Here is a 20,435-nt window from a genome sequence, read left to right on the forward strand (position 1 = left end):
GCGGGTAACGTCAGGATGGGAAACGCGTTCAGCAAGGACAGGAGAACAAAGGAGTGGTTGGAAAAGTACTGGGAAGTCACAAGATGAGAACGGAAGGGGTGCAGTGAGGGAGAGGCATGGAGGATGAGCATGTACGCAATGGAGATGTCATGTGGGAAGTTTTGGGTGTTACCAAAGTACCCTGTGTAAGAGCCTTTCCTTATATGGTATGGATGTATCACCATTGGGCTATATGTTTCTTTATTTGGTCCCTGAAGTTGTTCCTGTGGAACTAATCATTAACCTGTGTGTGAGATTGCTAATAAAAGGAGCCCTCGGGTGTGGCTCGGGGGTTGCCTTCCCGTTGACACCATCCTGTCTTCACGTCATTTCATTGCCGGTGCAACACAGAACTTCCCAAACAGATGCCCTGTTTTCCTTCTCTCTCTCTCTCTCTCTCTCTCTCTCTCTCCCTCTCCCTCTCCCTCTCCCTCTCTAGAAAAAGCCCCTGTCTGTGCCAAGGAGAAAGAAAGGGAGGGAGGAGAGCCCCCTTCCAAAAGCAGGTCATTGGCATTCCTTCTGTCCTCCTCCAGAGGTGACCCATTTGGGCTCTGAGGGTCAACTTCCAGATCTAGGCTCAGTGTGTGTGCCTCCTGCATCCCCTAGTGGCTCAACCAGTACAAATATTAGATAGAAATAATACAAAAAGTAAAGCTAGAGAGTTATTATTGCACACAAAAAACAATATGATGCCTGGAGCAAATCCAAATCCCTGGCCATTAATATCCATCTGACTGTGACACCTGTTAGGACGTTCAGTGGTTGCTCATGAGTAACGCAACGCCACGCAGAACTTCTAAAAACTAAGTTCTTTATTGTGAAAGCTATGTACAGTGCAGTAGCAATTCAAGCATCCATTTCAATCCTCCGCAGAGTCCCGGAATGAAGCCTTCTGGTTCTTTGTCCAGCAAAACAGCCGCGGGATCCTAAACCTCCGCCTCCCTCTCCCACGTCCTTCCTGCATCCTTCCCCAGAGCGTGAGAACCTGACCCCTATCCCCACTTTCCCTGCTATGCTGAGGCTCTCTGACCCCTTCCAAGCCCCTGCATCGCCTTCCTGGCTCCACCTCCCCTTCTCCGCTTGAGGAATGGTCGCTTCCTGCCGAAGACGTGGAGGAGGAGCTTGTGAACAGCGGACGTGGGTTTCTGTAGTCCAAACGCTCCCTCGACACCGGCAGCCGCGGGGAGGGGTTTTTCCTGACAACACCTATAAGGTACCTTGTGGTTTATGACATGTACAGTGCCAGCTGCTGAGGCTGAGGGATCTAAATCCCACGTGAGAGACATGCCACCACTGTGTTAGCTCTCTAAGGCCATTTGGCAATGCACTTGAACCAACAAGCTATTTATTTATTGAACTATTCCAGTAAAGATTTTAAAAAATTAAAAAGTAATTACCCTTCAAAAGATATACAGCCCTGTTTAGTGTTTGCCCTGTTCTCCCCCCCCCCCCCGGTCAGGCTACTTAAGGGTTCTCAAGATTTATTGTTGGTTGGTACAGCATAATTTTGGTAGGTTTGTACTTGCCTCTGTTTACAGAAATTTGTGTACATACCAGCTGGAATGTTGTGGTCCCATGGCCAGACACCCAAAGTACTTCTGAAAAGTACAGGTTGTGCAAAAATAACCAATAGGCAGCCTATCAAAGCTTAGTAACATGAGATAATTAATGTCTGTCTCCCCCCAAAACAACATTCTGGGCAGGAGCAAGCTTTAGAGAGGCTTTGACCCTGAGTAGTTTTAATTTAAATTAACAAGGCTAGTCAGATACAGTGAAATGCAACATGGAAAGAAGAAAATCTATCCAAGGGCTCAAATAATTTGTGTGCCTAACCAATTCTATGGTGTTTGCTTACACACAGAAAGAGAGGGGGGGAGGAGAAACACTATGTACGGGTAGCTCAGGCAGAAGAATTCAGAAAGACCAACTTCACACCTATGGCTTGCTCAAGCGTAACACCACACTGGAGGGGCTTCTGGAAACTTGCCCTTGTTCCTTAAAATAGCACTGTCTCTGTGTGTCCCATCAACCTGCCATTTCTGGAACATAAAAAGTGTCATTTCAGCAGGGCCTGAAAATCCTCAAGTTAGAAACAATTTGCCTTGCCAGAATTTATACTGTATGTACAAAACCCTGAAGGCAGGAGATTGTGATGGTCATTCTCTCTGACACTGCAGCGTTGTTCTGGAAACGGCTGGAACTTGGATATACTGCAGAACCCAGGAGGGGAGCAAAGTCATGGAGAAGAAAACTGAGGAAGTGAAAAAATGGGTCCACAGCACAGAGATAGCTTTAGCATCACAACCATCTAAGAACGGCTACTAGCTGTAATGGCTGTGCTCTGCCTGCATGATTCGAAGCAGTGATGCTTCCGAATATCAGCTGCTAGAACCTTCTTGCAGGCTTCCCACAGGCATCTGCTTGGCCACTGTGTGTACAGGATACTGGACGAATGGCCTAATCCAGCAGGCTCATCTTGTGTTTTTAAAGGGAGCCTGTGGCCTCTAGATGTTGTTGTACTTCAGTTCCCATCAGCCTCAGCTGGTCAGGGATGGTGGGAGTTGCAGTCCACCAGCATCTGGAGGGTCCCCCCATCCCTTGCACAATAGGACTTGAACTTGGAGCCTGAAGGTCAAGAGGCAGAGATTCAGGCTATGCGCCTCCCATGAATGACTGGCAAGTGGGATGAATGATGAACTTATCTGTACCCATTCATTCCTCGTGGCATTCATTTAGGATAGAACAGATATTGATCCCGTTAAATGTTTTAACCTTTAAAGCCCTATAGGGCCCAGGACTCTCATACTTATGGGACTGCCTGGTACGCCCAGTGGAGGACCTTACAGTCCACAAACAATAATACTTTGGAGGTCCCGGGCCTCAAGGAGGTTAGACTGGCCTTGACCAAGGCCAGAGTCTTTTCAGACCTGGTCCCAGCAAGAGACCAGGGCCCTGCAGGATTTGACATCTTTCCACAGGGCCTGCAAGATGGAGCTGTTCTGCCAGGCCTTTGATCTGGGTCCAGTCTGACCCCCTTCTTTCTTTCTATGGGACCCTGTATATAAGTGGTCTCCTTGGCTCTTTCTTTCAGCCAATATGGGACCAGCACAGACGGCTGGGCCTGGTGAACAATAAATTCCTTACTCCTACCGTTATGATTCGTGGGTTCCCACTTAATTTTATTTTGATTTTAAATGTGATTTCAAATTGTATTTTAAATTTTGTGTTTTTAATGTATTATACATTTGGTATTAGCTGCCCTGAGCCCAGTCTCAGCCGGGGTATAAATCAAATTTATTATTATTATTATTATTATTATTATTATTATTATTATTATTATTATTATCCCAAATAGCCCCAATTAATGTGTACCCCTATAAAAGCTTCCAGGGCAGACTTTGTTCAGTCTGAGTATAGTGTGGCTGATCATTCATACTTAGCTGCTTTGGAATTTCATAGACTCATAGAATTCTAGAATTGAAAGGGACCCCAAGAGTCATCTATTCCTCCACCCCCACCCCACCCCCGCCAGCTAAAGCATCCATGACAGATAGTCATCCAACCTCTGCTTTGAAACCTCCAAGGAAGAAGAGTCCACAACCTCCGAAGGGAGACTGTTCCATTGTCAAACAGCTCTTACTGCCATAAAGTTTTTCCATATGTTTAGTCAGAATCTCCTTTCTTGTAATTTGAAGCCATTGCTTCAAGTCCTACCCTCCAGAGCAGGAGAAAACAAGCTCGCAGAAGCAAAGTGCAGAGCTGACCACGGCACAGCTCCAGTGGCCAGCTCCTTCCCCTCCTCCTTTTGTCATGGAGGGGAAGAAGGGTCAAAGCAGCCACCAGATATTGAAGCTGCATGGCCGCAATGTTCAGCTCCCCTCTGGTTCCTCCCCTCACCATGCTTGCACCATTGGCCCTCCACAATTGCCCTTGCAAGCAGGCACCTCTGTAAGTAATCATCAAAAAAGTTACACAGTAATGGAAAAAAATAAAAAAATAAAAAAATCCTCCCAGTAGCACCTTAGAGTCTCTAAGGTGCTACTGGAAGGAATTTTTTATTTATTTTGTTTTGACTATGGCAGACCAACACGGCTACCTGCCTGTAACAGTAATGGAAAACAATGACCTTAACACAGACCTCTTATCTATTTACACACTGGCCTGCTTTCCAAGGGATCTCTGGTGTTGCCCAGTTGTGATTCTACATCCCAGCAAGAGTGGGCTTGCTAATTTTCAAATAATCTTCCTCTTATATTAGCAGTTTAAAGGGCATTTCAAACAGTACCTATGATTTAGCCAACCAGGAGCAGGTGTGGTTTTTCTTTTTTCCATTAGAGGGCAATCTTGTCCCAGGAATCCTTCATTCTTGTAAATCATTCTCTAAGAATTTCTCTTAAAGTTGATCTTCTAGCTAGGTGGTCCAGCTATCTAAATCTAAGCAAGGTAAGCAGCAGCATAGTTCAGCAAGGTAACATTTCTTATATTCTTCACCCTGCAAGGCAGAGGAATAGTAGACAGTCAATATCGAGAAACAGAAGCTATGAATAGGGTGTGGGGATCTCATTTCACAGACTCCGCACAGAGCCTCAACACCGCATGAATGATGAATTTTACTAACTTTACTTAAGGGATGTGGCACCACAAAGACATCCAATGATGTCAAAATAAAAAGCTGACAAATGGAAAAGCTTTTCAATTAAGCAAAACCAAATTGAATATGTTTTGAAAGAATATGTTTTGAAAGAATAGAAAGAAAGCATGGGGCACCATGAAGATTGAAACATATATTGCAGTTTAATCAATTTGTTAGTCTTTTAAGGTTTCACAGGGGAGTTGGGGTGCCCTCCTGTAAAGATCAATAAGCGTAGTTTCTCAGCTTTGTCTCTGAATAACATTTTTAAAGATAATCCCTTTTTTCCAAAGGAGAAGCAAACACATGTAAATGTAAAGCCACCCTTTCAAAGAGAATGCCTTTCACAAAGTGACTAGCTCCAATGAACTAGAAATTTAAAGGGGGGCAGAAAGCCCTCAGACTGCCTAGTTAAAAACAAAAGAAGATGTAAGAAGAAGTGGGCCCCATTTGGGAAGGGTCATAGACATGTGATCACATGTCAACATTTCAGTTCAAGCATGATGGGAAGGTGGGAAGCAGAGCCAGTGAGGTGTGTGGCATGGAAAGGAGTCCAAGGACCAGACAGAGATTGGGGGGCCCACATTTGAAGACCCTCCAAGTGTCCCTATTTTCCAGGGACAGTCCTGGATTCATAAAAAGCCGTCCCGGTTTCTGATTTGATCCTGGAAGGTCCCACTTTTCCTTAGGATGTCCCTATTTTCATCAGAGAAATGTTGGAGGGTATGCATTTGGCCCTTGGGACTGAGGTTGCCCATCCCTGCAATAAATGTAGAATTGAACCTTGAATTTTAAGTCTGAAAAAAAATGTGTTCCTCAAGAAATTGTTTGGCTTTGTCTTTGCATATCCTAGCTAAGGTCTATCACTAGAAACATCCACGTTTGATCAGCATCTCCAGACTCTACAAAGCATGAAACTACAGCTGTTTCAATATGTTGCTTAGTAGATTTGCATTATTAAAACTGCATGGTGAGTTGAGGTCCCATATGTTCCTGATTTCACATATTTTAAAAATAGAAAGTGAAAGCTCCCAGCTGTGGCATGCAGCTGTTGCTTAAGCACTTGTGAAAAACAGGGCCAAAAGTTTCAGTTCATAAATGCAGCAGGTTTTCAACTACAGACAAAAAAAGAACTCCACTCGTCCCTGTGGAGGGATGAGTGAGAGCAATCCATTCTACCCCTCCTGCCCTCACATTTGCCAGAGCACCCTCTTTGCTTTAACTTGCTGTACCTTCTAGTGAACAGGGGCACATTTAATAATGGGACTTTGGGGGGTGTCATAAACTCTTGCTCAGCAATGTTCTTCCTTCCAGAAACCCATAATATTTATTTTACTGTTGTCTTGACATTGCTGTTTCTAATTTGTGAGAGCCTGTAAGGTCAAAAAGTGCAGTGGCCTAACAGGGTGCTTTAGTTAGTAGTGTAGTGTTGTTGTTTTGGGCCGCTGATCCCGCCGCCGCCGCCTGCCTCTCTTGCAAGGGCAGGCATCAGAGCCATGGTTGGGAGGGGTGCTGTGCACGGAGACAGAGCAGCGGAGGCAGAAAATCAGCATAAGAAGCAGGGGGGAGCTGTGGAGAGGAGCAAGCGTGGCTCCCGCTTGCCCTTTCCACCCTCTGTGCCTTCCTCGCTGCTGCTGCTGCTGCTGCTGCTGCTGCTGCTGCTGTGCAGCTGGCAATAAGGCACCAGAACCGCCTGACCGGAGAGAGAGAGAGGCTGCCTCCGGGCAATGTGAGCATGTGGGGCTGGCAGATCATGCTTTTTTTTTTTTAGAAAGAAGGAAGGGGGTGTTGAAAGGAAGCCGCTCAGCAGCTCATTGCAAGAGATCGGAGGGAGATAAGAGACGCTAGCAATAAAGGAAGCTGCCTGGGAGGGGGAGGTAAAAGCACATGGACCCTCAGGATTTTTGCATTGGGTCACCCCAGATTCACCATCAGCTCACATAGCATGTCCATGGCTACAGCCTGCACCAAAAAAATCACACATCCACTGTTTTGTGGGGCCACAATGGTGCAAAAACGTTGTATATTAATTTGTCTAATCTCATTTCGGGCTGCTCCTTCTTCCTCCTCTGCCTTTGCCGCTGTTGGCATTTCCCACCCTCGGCTTATATTCGAGTCAGTACGTTGTCCCAGTTTTTTGTGGTAGAATTAGGTGCCTCGGCTTATATTCGGGTTGGCTTACACTCGAGTATATACGGTAGTTTAGTTTAGTTGCAGAGTCAAACGTTTCCTTACTGAGGTCTGCCCAGCAGTAAACGGTTTGCTGACTTGTTAGTCTTTCTTAGTTACAAATCCCTTTTATCCCTCTTAAAAACAATAACATGAATCTGTGTTATAATAAAACAAACTAGTTTACTGTCAGATTCATACTTAGGTTACAAAATAAACTATATGTTTACATATTAGTGAGTCTTAACAACGCCATCATAGCATCTATCAGCAGCAGCAGCTTAACTGTTCAACAGTCTAAACAAACTGACAAAGAGATGACAGTTGGTCCTTCTTGGAATGTTGGACAAACCCCTTCTCAGGCAATACAACATTAATAAATTAAACTACTCTACTGCACAAAGTCCCAGTTTTCTTCATAAATTCGGGAAACTTTCTTTTGCCAGAGGTTTTGTTAAGATATCTGCTGTCATCTCTTTGGTGCTGCAATAACATAGCTCTACAAGACCACTTTGAATCATTTTGCGTATATTATGGCACTTCACACCAATATGTTTTGATCTTGTGTGAAACTTCTCATTTTGAGATTACTTTATACAATTTTGATTATCTTCCAGCAGTTTGACAGGTACTTTGCTCACCAACCCAAAATCTTTAATGAGTTGATCCAGCCAGGCAACCTCTCTGCATGCTTCTGTAGCTGCAATATATTCTGCTTCTGTGGAAGATAACGTTATACAGTTCTGTTTATAACTTCCCCATGAAATAGGTCCACCTCCAATCATAAATACAAATCAAGACGTAGATTTATAATCAACATTGTCACCAGCCCAATCTGAATCAGTATACCCAAACAAACTAGGATTACTGACAGATTGTAATCTTAATTTATAATACATAGTACCCTTTAAATACTTGACCACTCTTTTTTGCACCTGCCCAATCATACTCAGTGGGAGAATTTACTTTCCTACTAAGTATCCCCACTGCATTAGCAATATCAGGTCTACATGTGGTGACTAAATATAAAAGTTTACCAATAATTGATCTATATTTATTATTGTCTGGTAACAGTTTTGAGTTTTGCTGATTCTTTAAGAAATCAGTGACCATGAGTGTATCTACTGTATTTGCATCTTGCATATTCATGCATTCAATAATTACTTGGATCTTTTGCTTTTGACTAAGAATAAATTATCAATCTTTTTCTCTTTCAATTAGAATTCCAAGATAATACTGTACTTCTCCCAGTTCCTTAACCTCTACTTCTTTACTAAGATGTTTTACAATTTGTACATAGTCTTTTTCATTTAATTATCAAATCATCTACAAATGCTAAGACATATGACAATTGACCATTACTTAACTTACTATACAAACACTTGTCAGCATGACCCTCCTTGTAACCAAGTTGTGTCAGCATTTTATGCAATTTTTGATTCCAGGCTCTTTCAGCTTGCTTGAGACCCTAGAGACCCTTTTGTAGCTTGCATACTAAGTGTGCTGATGTGGCTTTATAAAACCTTTAGGTTGACGCATATAGATCTCTTCTGAAATTTGCCCATGAAGAAAAGCAGTTGCAATGTCGATGTGTTTCACACTCATTTGCTTAGAAGCCGCAATACTTAGAAGCATCCTTATACTGCTGTATCTCACAGTTGGTGTGAAAACTTCATCATAATCTTCACCATACTGTTGTGAAAACCTTGTGCCACAAGTCTGGCTTTATAACATTGTACTTCTGCTTCTGACCCCTTTTTAACCTTAAACACCTTTGTTGTTGTTGTTGTTCAGTCGTTCAGTCATGTCCGACTCTTCGTGACCCCATGGACCAGAGCACGCCAGGCACGCCTATCCTTCACTGCCTCCCGCAGTTTGGCCAAACTCATGTTAGTAGCTTCGAGAACACTGTCCAACCATCTCATCCTCTGTCGTCCCCTTCTCCTTGTGCCCTCCATCTTTCCCAACATCAGGGTCTTTTCCAGGGAGTCTTCTCTTCTCAAGAGGTGGCCAAAGTACTGGAGCCTCAACTTCAGGATCTGTCCTTCTAGTGAACACCTACTTACTGCCAATTGCCTTCTTACCGGGAGGTAGTTCAGTGAGAGACCAGGTTTTATTCTGATGCAATGCATCCATCTCCTCTTGTGCAGCTTTCTTCCAGAGACTAGCTTGTGCAGCTGGAATTTTCTCTATCTCTTTCCATGTGGAAGGTTCTTGTGGAAACGCTGATCCTGCAAAGTAGGACAATCTTGTTGGTGGAACACCTTTGTTAGTTCTGGATGAGCATCTGACATCTGACCTCTGACACTGTGACTGCATCATCTTCCTCCTCCTCCAACGCTGGCATGTCTCCAACCAAATCCTCCTCTTCGTTTCTGATGCCACCAGAAAACTGGTCCTCTGCCTCTTCTTCACTGTAAGACAGATCAGGACTTTGCTGGGTTATTGAAGGAAAATATACAAGATCTTTAATCTTTTCTGTGTCTTCAGACAGAATAGTATTCTTAGTATCAGCTTTGCTGTGTTCATCAAAATACACTGCATGGTATGCATTTATTTTTCCAGTTTTTATGTCCATAATTCTGTATCCTTTACCTCCAGAAGCATACCCTACCAGAATACCTGCTTGCGCTCTTGAATCAAGCTTGTGTCTGTGTTCTTTAGGAATATAGTAATAACACAAACTACCAAATACACGTATATGCGACAGATTGGGAATTCTCCCATGCCAAAGCTCGAAAGGTGTGCGCTTTGCTCCCTTTGTTGGCAATCTGTTCTGTAAATATACTGCTGTATGCACTGCATCTGCCCATAGCTTGTGTGGCAAAGACGCATCCTTTAACATACACCTGGTCATTTCCATAATAGATCTAAATTTTCTCTCAGCTATAGAATTCTGTTGTGTGTAGGGAATAGTGGTTACATGCTTAACTCCCTCTTTATCCAGTAAATTCTGCATATTGTGTGAGCAGTATTCATCTCCATTGTCTGTCACTAGCATAGCTGGAACTTTCTTGAAATTGTTTTTGACCATTGCTATGTATTTCTGGAACATTTCCAGTGTGTCACTCTTTTCTTTAATGAAATACTTTAATGAAATACCTCTTTGCTGATTTCATTATAATACATCTTTAGCAGTCTTCCAACTCATTTTAAACATTCTTATTTATAATCCTCTAATTTACATTCTTTCTCTATCCTTATCTACCTTTACTATCTAATTTCTAATTAATTCCAATTCTAAATACACACCTAAGCCTCAATTTCTTCCAAAAACCTTCCTCTTTATTACAATATTTTTTTTAATACACTTTAAAATTGCTCCAGTCTTGCTCTATCATCTCCTCCTTCTGGTCACGGATTCATCCAGTCATTTCGGCCAGTTCCATATATTCCATCATCTTCATTTGCCATTCTTCTATCTTTGGTATGTCCTGTATTTTCCAATTTTTGGCAAGAAATATTCTTGCACCTCTTGTTGCATACAAAAAGAATTTTCTATCTTTTGGGGGCAATTCCTCTCCTACTATTCCAAGTAAAAAGGCTTCTGGTTTTTTTTTAAAATAAAAGTATTTTAAATACTTTTTTCAACTCATTATAAATCATCTCCCAGAAGTCTTTTACCCTTGGACAAGTCCGCCACATATGATAAAACGTTCCTTCTTTCTCTTTACATTTCCAACATTTGTTATCATGTGTATGATACATTTTTGCTAATTTCACAGGTGTTAAATACCATCTATACATCATTTTCATCATATTTTCTTTCAGCCCATAACATGCAGTGAACTTGACCCCTTGTTTCCACAACCTTTCCCAGTCCTCCAACATTATATTATGTCCTATGTCTTTTGCCCAATCAATCATCACTGTTTTCACCATCTCATCTTTCGTGTGCCACTCCAGTAGCAAGTTATACATTCTAGACAATTTTTTACTATTTGTATCCAACAACTCCATTTCCAGCTTAGATTTTTCCCTCGTAAAACCATTTTTCTTATCTTGCTTATACATTTCGTTTATCTGATAATATTGCAACCAGTCATTTAGTTTATCTTTCAGTTGATCATAAGATTTTAGCTTAAACTCATCTTCCTTTTCCTCCAATAAATCTTCATATTTTAACCATTTGCTTTCCATGTTCGATTTTTTCTTAGCTTTAGCCTCTAAAGGCGATAGCCACCTAGGTGTTTTTCTTTCTAACAGATCTTTATATCTTATCCAAACATTGTACAAAGATTTCCTAATTATATGATTTTTAAAACCTCAGTGAACTGTTATCTTTTCATACCATAAATATGCATGCCATCCATATACATTGTCAAAGCCTTCTAGATCTAATACCGCTGTATTCTCTAGTATAATCCAATCCTTTATCCAACAAAAAGCAGCAGCTTCAAAATATAATTTTAAATCTGGCAGGGAGAATCCCCCTCTCTCTTTTGCATCTGTTAAAATTTTAAATTTAATCCTGGGTTTTTTTCCCCTGCCAGATAAATTTCGACAATGCTTTTTGCCATTCCTTAAAATATTTCATATTATCCACTATAGGCAAGGCTTGAAATAAAAACAACATTTTTGGCAATACATTCATCTCTACAACAGAGATCCTACCAAGCAATGACAACTTCAAATTTGACCATATTTCTAAATCTCTCTTTATCTCTTTCCATAATTTGTCATAATTATCTTTATACAAGTTCATATTTGTCATATTTACACCTAGGTACTTCACCTTTTTAGCAAAACTCAGACCAGTTATCTTTTCTAAATTTTCTTTTTCTTGTAATGTCAGATTCTTGTCTAAAACCTTGGTTTTACTTTTATTTAGCTTGAAACTCTTGTATCATTCAAGACTAACTTTAGTCTGTTTGCTAGAATATCAGCAAAGAGCTTATAGTCATTATTTAATAACGAAAGTGGTCAATAGTTTTTAACATTCAGCAAATCAGTATCTTGTTTAGGGATTAGGGTAATGTTTAGGGATTAGGGTAATGTATGCCTCCTTTCAGGAGCTTGCTATTTGGCCCTTCACCAAGATATTATTAATCACGTCCACTAATACAGGTGCCAGTTGTTCCTTCAGTACGTTATAAAATTTTGATGTCAACCCATCTGGTCCCGGTGTTTTGCCAATTTTCAATCTTTTTATCACTGCTTGTATTTCCAACGAAGTTATTGGTTCATTTAGATGGCCATGTCTCTCAATTGTGATTTTCTTTAATTTGTGTCTTTCTAGATATTTCGCTATCTCCTCTTCATCTTCCTTTTCTGTTTGATATAACTCTTTATATAATTTCTGAAAAACTTTCCTGATCTCTTTTGGATTCTCAATCAATTCATTATCTTTCTTAATCTTAGTTATCAAATTCTGGCTTTGACGCTTTTTCGGCTGCCATGCTAGTAACTTTCTGGTCTTATTTGCATACTCAAAATTCCTTTGTTTCAGCCACCTTAATTTCCATTCCATTTCTTGATTCACCATCATGGTAAATTGGGTTTGTAGCATTTTTATATTTTGTTTAGTCTGTGTGTTTCCCGGTCTTAATATTAACTGTTTTTCATTTTCCATGAGATGTTTCAGGATTTCTTCTTTCTTTTTCTCCCTTTCGTTCTTTTAAAAACTCTTTTGTTGTATCAGAAAGCCCCGCATGACAGCCTTACTTGTGTCCCAAACCACATTTATGCTAGTTTCTTTGTTAAGATTTAAATTAAAATAATCCTTAATCGTATCTTTTGCCTTATTTACCACTCTTTGATCATCAAATAGACCTTCATTCATTCAGACCTCCTAGTTGAATGACACGGCCCAGGGAGAGGTGGGGGAATAGGGGAAGTGAACAACTGGCTTCGCAAATGGTGCAAACAGAACGGTTTGGATTCTTAGATCATGGTCTGCAGTTTCTTGAACATGGACTTCTGGCAAGTGATGGGCTGCACCTCACAAGGGTTGGAAGGAATGTTTTTGCCATGAAACTCAAAAACCTCATCAGGAGGGCTTTAAACTGACATGTGGAGGAGGGAGACAGTGGTCCTGAAGGTAGGAGTCTATCAAGTACTGAAGATGATCATCCAAATGTCAAGGACCAAATGGAGCAAACAGCACGCAGACCTAGTGGTGGGAGGAAAATATCCTTAAATAAGAGCCATGGGGGAATGGTCAATGGTCTTCAATGCCTGTATACTAATGCACAGAGCATGGGAAATAAACAAGATGAACTTGAGCTCTTGGTACAGAAAACTAAATATGACATAATAGGCATCACGGAAACCTGGTGGGATGAGTCTCATGATTGGAATGTAGTAATAGAGGGATACAATCAATTTCAGAGAAATAGACCAAACAGGAAAGGAGGAGGAGTAGTGTTATATGTCAGGAATGTGTATACCTGCTAGAGTGGTTAAAAGCAACAAAAAGGGCTTTTATGGATATGTCCGTAGCAAAAGGAAGAACAAAGAAACAGTGGGGTCACTTAGAGGAGAAGATGGTGAAATGCGAACAGGGGACAGAGAAAGGGCACAACTCTTCAATGCCTTCTTTGCCTCAGTCTTCTCCAAGAAAGAAAACAATGCCCGACCTGAAGAATATGGAGCACAGCCCAGAATAAGTAAGCAGGTAGTACAGGAATACTTGGCTAATTTAGATGTATTCAAGTCTCCAGGGCCAGATGAACTACATCCAAGAGTATTAAAAGAACTGGCAGAGGTGATTTCAGAACCACTGGCAGTAATCTTTGAGAATTCCTGGAAAACAGGCGAAGTGCCAGCAGACTGGAGGAGGGCAAATGTTGTCCCTATTTTCAAAAGGGGGGAAAGAGAGGACCCAAACAATTACCGCCCAGTCAGCCTGATATCAATACCAGGAAAGATTCTAGAGCAGATCATTAAGCAAACGGTCTTTGAGCACCTAGAAAGGAATGCTGTGATAAGTAAAAGGATGAAGATGAGCCATTGATGAGCATCCTTTGGGTTCGGTCAGTCAGCCGGTTGGTTACAAATCCACTGAATGGTAGCATTGTCTAGCCCGCATTTTACTAGCTTCTTTACAAGAATATCATGGGCCACCTTGTCAAAGGCCTTGCTGAAATCAAGATAGGCTACATCTACAGTGTTCCTTTCATCTACCAGGCTTGTAATTCTGTCAAAAAATGAGATCAGATTGGTCTGACATGACTTATTTTTCAGAAACCCATGCTGACTTTTAGTGATCACAGCGTTCCTTTCTAGGTGCTCACAGACCGTTTGCTTAATGATCTGCTCTAGAATCTTTCCTGGTATTGATGTCAGGCTGACTGGGCGGTAATTGTTTGGGTCCTCTCTTTCCCCCTTTTTGAAAATAGGGACAACATTTGCCCTCCTCCATTTGCCCTCAAGTTGTTTCCCCCACAATTGTTCCCACAATAAGCTTAGGTCAATATTATGTCCCACATCCCTAGCCCAGTTGATCTCAGTTCTCCAAATTTCAGAAGCAATTTGAAATGTGTTTTTCCCCCTAATAACCAGTAGCATCTTTGTTCTGTGGCTTCCACCACATGTTGGAGACACATCTTTTGACCTGGTCTGAATCATAGAATTGCAGGAATCTCAAGTAAAGCAGCCCTGACCATCCAACCTCTGCTTAAAAACTTCCAAGGAGGGAGAGTTCATCACCTTCTGTTTAACTGTCAAACAGCTCTTACCATCAGAAAGGTCTTCCTGATATTTAGTCTTGGTTTGTGGAACCCACGTATTTTCTGGGTTTCCCCCCCTGTTACTAATCTTTATTTGTTGGAACAGTTAGTGTTTTACTTTTTAAAATAAGTATAATTGCTTTCCTTTTTTAAAATTGTACATTGTATTGCCAGTGCTTTTTTCTGGGGGTACTAAAAGGTACACAGTACTGGCACCTTTTTTTCTAGAAGAAAAGCACTTTTTATTGCTAACCCAACCTGGGACTTTGGGGTGAAGCGGCAGGCCAGAAATCAAATAAATAAATAAACATATAGCAACTATATGCACCATGCTGGTGACCTCACTTATGTTGGATATAATGTTCAATTATATATTGGTGATAGAATCAAGTCTCACAAGGTCTCAGGAGGTCTCAGGAGGAAATTTGATCCCACTCAGCAGAGGATAGACATTGTTTTCAGCTGAATAACCCTTAATCAAGGAATTATTTGATAGAAAGAGAAGAAAGCACACTTGAACTCTCTGACATAATCAAAATCTTCTGTTTGTGTCTTATTTTCCCTTGCTCCTCAGCCATGATTTCTGACTTCATTCTGTTTAGGCTTCATTTTTCTAAGGGGTGGTCTCCAGTTTTCATGCTAAGCCAGTTATCTTCAAAAGTCACATTGGAAATTACTACTGACTAGGTTAACACCCAGGCCGAGCTCATCAACCACAGCCTCTCCATCTGTGAGATGGAGCCAAAAAGCCTCTGGTGACCTCGGCAGAATGTCTGCTTTGGCTCTGAGGCTTCTTAGGCAACTCCTTCAGAGGAGGGTCCAGCACCACACATGCCATCTGCGTGCTTTCATATTGTCTGAGCAACATGCTGTGTTTGAACCTCTTCTGGCAGGAGAAAGGAGAAGATGAGCTAGTGGTGTTTTCCAGCTGTACTTTATGGGAGCTGTTGCTCTGAGCCAACAAGTTACCTCAGATATTTGTGTTTGCCTTTTCTACTGGGTTCGTTGTTATACTGATTCTATTACCAAGAAAGAAATCTTCATGATCCAAATAATGAGGTCAAAACACAGCTTTCCATAATGCAATCTAGTTTTATAACAACAACAACAACAACAACAACAGACCTAGGGAGACATCTAAACTCAGGTGGTGCTTTGTTCCCTGAAGGAAAAGAAAGAAAAGTTATGAAACATTCCAAATACCAAAAAGAAGAGTTGTTGCAGAGTCATAGGATATATTTTAAAGGAACCCCAATGTTCTGAAAAAGGGGCATAAATTACATTTTGTTGGGCTGTTAGGAATGCATTTATTTATTTCATAAAATTAATATACCACTTGATTGCAAAAAACACCTTCAAGCAGTTTACAAAAAGATAAATCAATCAAATCAAGAAACATTTACAACCCTACTTTAAAACATACAAAAATTAAAATACTAAAACAGATTTAAAATTACCACAATTTCCTAAGGCTTGACTAAACAAGAATGTTTTAGCAGGCACCATAAAGAGTACACTGAAGGTTCCAGCTTGATCTCAAAAGGCAGGGAGTTTCACAGTGTAGGTGCTGCCACACAAAACAATCAAGTCCTTACAAATATGGAACAGGTGTCACTATAATGGCTTGAATATAAACTTCCCAAATTCCGCTTATATTTGCGACCTTATGGTATGCAGCCAGGAGCGCGGGGCAAACAGCACCAGGAGCGCAGCAAAGCGGTGCCTGCCCCTTGCGTAGTCCCCTGTCCTCTCCCCCAAGGCCAGGAAGGGAGAGAGAAAGGGAGGGGGAAGGCCGCCGACAACACAGCACGGCTACCCCTCCCCTCCTGCAGCCAGGAGCTCCTCCCCATCCCACTATTGCGCTGATAACAAGAGTGGAAACATGGGAGAGGAGTATTATTGTGCAAAGGAGCCATACTGCAGCAACATCTACATTATTATTGAAAGATACTCGGAGTCCAGTGTGACTTTCATGCTCTTTATTCAGCTCATAGTAGTGAGGCATGTAGTTCCCCCAAAACGTTTGCTTTATATACACTATTTACACAATGGGCCCCACGTGATTGGCTAATTCCGGGATACTCCTGTATGCCAATCAGAGTGCGGATTCACTTCCACCTGGAGCTGGATTGGGTGGCTCCTGCAGACCAATCAGACTGCTGCAATCTCAATCCTATTGTTCTGGGACCAATCAGACTGCTGCAATCTCAATCCTATTGTTCTGGGACCAATCAGACTGCTGCAATCTCAATCCTATTGTTCTAGGACCAATCAGACTGCTGCAGTTTGGATCCTATTCAACTCAGTACATAACACCCCTCCCCTCTAAGTTCCAGTCCTGCCTGGGAGGTTGCATCCATAGTCCTCAAGGTACGCTGGCCGCCTACGTGTGCGTTGCGGCCTGGGCTGTTCCCTGGTCAGGGGTTCTGGTTCTGGCTCGTGTTCCAAGGCTGCTGGTTGTGATGGGGCTGTTTGGTCTGGCGCAACCAGCTCGCTCTGTCGTGGCTCTGGTTCCGGTGCCCTTTCGGCCTCACGGGTCCTCTCAGTATTTACTGATTCTGCCTCCCCTGCTGGCCCCTCCTGCTCTACGGGTCTCTGGCGAGTTGCCTTGGTCCGTTGGGCCCCGGGACCTGGGGCTCTTGGGGCGGTCATCTGATGCCTGGCGTCGGATGGGCCGAGCCCGACACACCCGGGCGATGTGGCCTGATTTTCTGCACTGCCTGCACTCGGCATTGCGGAAACGGCAGGTCCTCCTCTCGTGATTCTCCCCGCAGCTTGCACAGTTCCCTCCTTCTGGTCGAGGCAGCTGTGGTGTGTGCACGGCTTGAGTGCGCCGCTGTACTCTGTGCACCTCCTCCCTGTCTGATCCTGAATCGTCAATGAGGTCCTCGTGGTGGACCCTTGGTTGGGACAGCACGCTCGGCCGTGCCTCTTGCCTCGACCTCTCGGCGGCTTCTGTTGCCAGGGCCTCCTCCAGAGCGACCTGGAACGTTAGGTCCTTCTTGGCATAGAGGCGTCGTTGCAGCTTCTCGTCCCTCAGGCCACCGACGAGGCGGTCACGCAGCATGTTCTTCAACTCTGAGAAGTTGCAGAACCGGGCGGCTTAGCGGAGGGAGGTCACAAACCCCGTTATGGTTTCCCCAGGGGCTTGCCGCTTTGCATAGAAGGCATTTCGACAAGCCACCACCGAGGGCTGTGGCGAGAAGTGCCCCTTCAGCCGTTCCACTATTGTTTTGTAAGGAACGGTAGCGACATCATCAGGCGCAAGGAGAGCCCGGGCGATTTCGAATGTCTCCTCTCCGCAGACGCTGAAGAATATCGCCCTCTTCTTGGCATCGTTGGTGACCCCTTTAGCTTCTAGAAGAAAGGTGAAACGGGTGGCGTATCCTTCCCAGTCTCCTGATGCTGGGTTGAACGGCGAGAAGCTGCTGTCCGTTGCCATCTTGAGTTCCTTGGGACCCGGAGCTGAAGCCTGGATACACGGTGCGAGGCAGCTGTGCGGCAGGTGGCGTTGCTGCGGTGCTGTGTGTGGCAGTCAGCTCAGCGGGATCCCACCTTCATCGCCAGTGAAAGATACTCGGAGTCCAGTGTGACTTTCATGCTCTTTATTCAGCTCATAGTAGTGAGGAATGTAGTTCCCCCAAAACGTTTGCTTTATATACACTATTTACACAATGGGCCCCACGTGATTGGCTAATTCCGGGATACTCCTGTATGCCAATCAGAGTGCGGATTCACTTCCACCTGGAGCTGGATTGGGTGGCTCCTGCAGACCAATCAGACTGCTGCAATCTCAATCCTATTGTTCTGGGACCAATCAGACTGCTGCAATCTCAATCCTATTGTTCTAGGACCAATCAGACTGCTGCAGTTTGGATCCTATTCAACTCAGTACATAACAATTATCATGGTAAGAAAATGCCCAGAACAAAATTAGAAGTGAACCTGGAGGTTTGTCCTTGGGCAAAACATCCCAGAAATTTAAAAGGGAGTCCGAGGAGTCTAGTGAAGTTTATTAAGGGAGGCCCACACACCACAAGTTTTCAGCTGAAATGAAACTTGAAGTGAGCTAGCAAGCAAGATATAAGAAGAAGGACAACGGAAGTCAAAAGAGTTTGGATTGTTTTACATGATGGTTTCATACACCCTTAACCCCAGGGTTCAAGTGCTTTGCAGATTACAGCTGTGATCTGAAACAAGGAGGCACAACTGGTGAGCCACCAAACTGAATGCAGATTCTGCCCAAAGCATAGCATTCCACTAGGGAACTGATAAGCATTCTACGTTTTTCTGCCACCCACCCCAGGGGAGTTGTCAACTTCCTGGCAGGTCACAGCACAATGGCCACAGCACAATGAGTCACAAGTTACCGGTATGTAGCACTGACTGGACTAAAGCAACATAAAAGATACCTTCTCCTTTCTACTTTTATATGGCCACATATGACTCTAATTGCAGTTCTAATCACATAGCCATTTCAGTCCACAAGAATCCAGCAGGCAGCAATCAGCTAAACAGAGAGTTGTTTAAGAAATAGTAGTGGGGGGGGGGGAGATGCTCTGCGTCTAAAAATGCCTGCTTTGAAAGACAAAAAGGTATTACTTTACAAGGCAGGATATTTGCCCTCCTGCTTCCCTTCATGCAGGTGAATATGATCCAAACTATTCCTGACAGTAGACCTGAAGTTACCACTCGCCAGAAGGAGACCCTTCCAAATAAGAAGGCTGTTAATATAAGCTGTCAGGAATTACCCTTTTAAGAGATAAAGGCAGGAGAAGGGACAGAGGATGTAATTGTGCCCTGCAGCCAGTTTGAAGGAGGGGAACTGAGCTGAGCTTGGCCCCATGCCAATACACACACTTGGTTTTCACCTGTAAAGCCCCACAAACACTAGAAAAGCATTCATTATCCACAAGGACACAAAAACTCATTTCTGCTCAGCCCGCATCCTTCAGTTGTGGCAATGTAGCTCAAAGTAGGCCTACTGGGAGACAGACTTAACCTTACACTATTTCCTTAAAGCTCATTTCTAGTTGCAGAAACAGGGGAGGGACTCTTTTCAGTTTAGTACCTGATGGTAAGGTGGATGAAGAAGAGGCTGGGGTAGTGGGGAGATGGCCTGCCTCAGTTCCCACTCAGTACCCATTTGGCTCCTCCTTTCCCTAAACCCCAGGTAGTCGTCATAAGAACCATTTTAAGAATGGGTGCTTGATTTCCCCTGATTTTCTCCTCCCTCCTCTTCCCCCCCACCTTTGTTGTTAATACGCCAGTTTTCTGCCATGTAAGCAGAAAAAAGCAACAGTCTCGTTTTCTTTTTTCTTTTAAAAAATAGTCTTTAGGATCCTAGATGTTGCTGAGAGCTGAAGAACAGAATAAAAATGCTTAAAACAAACAAACTTCCCTGGAGGTTTCCAGCATATGCCAATGCCTCCTTGTTCCTGAGTGGAGCCAAATTCACCTAAATTTGATATTATACAGAACAATGTGCTAGAGGCAGGAGTGGAGAGGAGAGAGCACCTGCAGGTTAGCTTGGGGTGTGTACAGAAATTGGGAGGCTGTAGGGATATGAAATCACTGTTATGGTAATGTTACCTTTTGGTCAGCTCAAGCATATATATATATATATATTTAACAACAACAACCCTGAGAATATTCGAAAATACTTGCTGTTATTCAGACAGACAGACACAGACAGAAAGAAAGCTAAGTAAATAATATTTTGAATCTTAGTTCTAAGGCTAAGGTATTCACAGAAACACCTTTATCTGGTTCAGCTTTCTGGGTTGCTCCTAAAGAATCCTAGAAATTGTAGTTTTTTGATACTGAACAGGGCCAGCCCACTGATGTCACAAGGTGAGGTGACTGCCTCAGGCAGCAGGATCCACAGGGGCAGCAGATCTCGATGTAGACCTTTATCCCCCGCCTCT

The sequence above is a fragment of the Lacerta agilis genome, chromosome 5 (genome assembly GCF_009819535.1).
Source record: "Lacerta agilis isolate rLacAgi1 chromosome 5, rLacAgi1.pri, whole genome shotgun sequence".
Lineage (NCBI taxonomy): Eukaryota > Metazoa > Chordata > Lepidosauria > Squamata > Lacertidae > Lacerta > Lacerta agilis.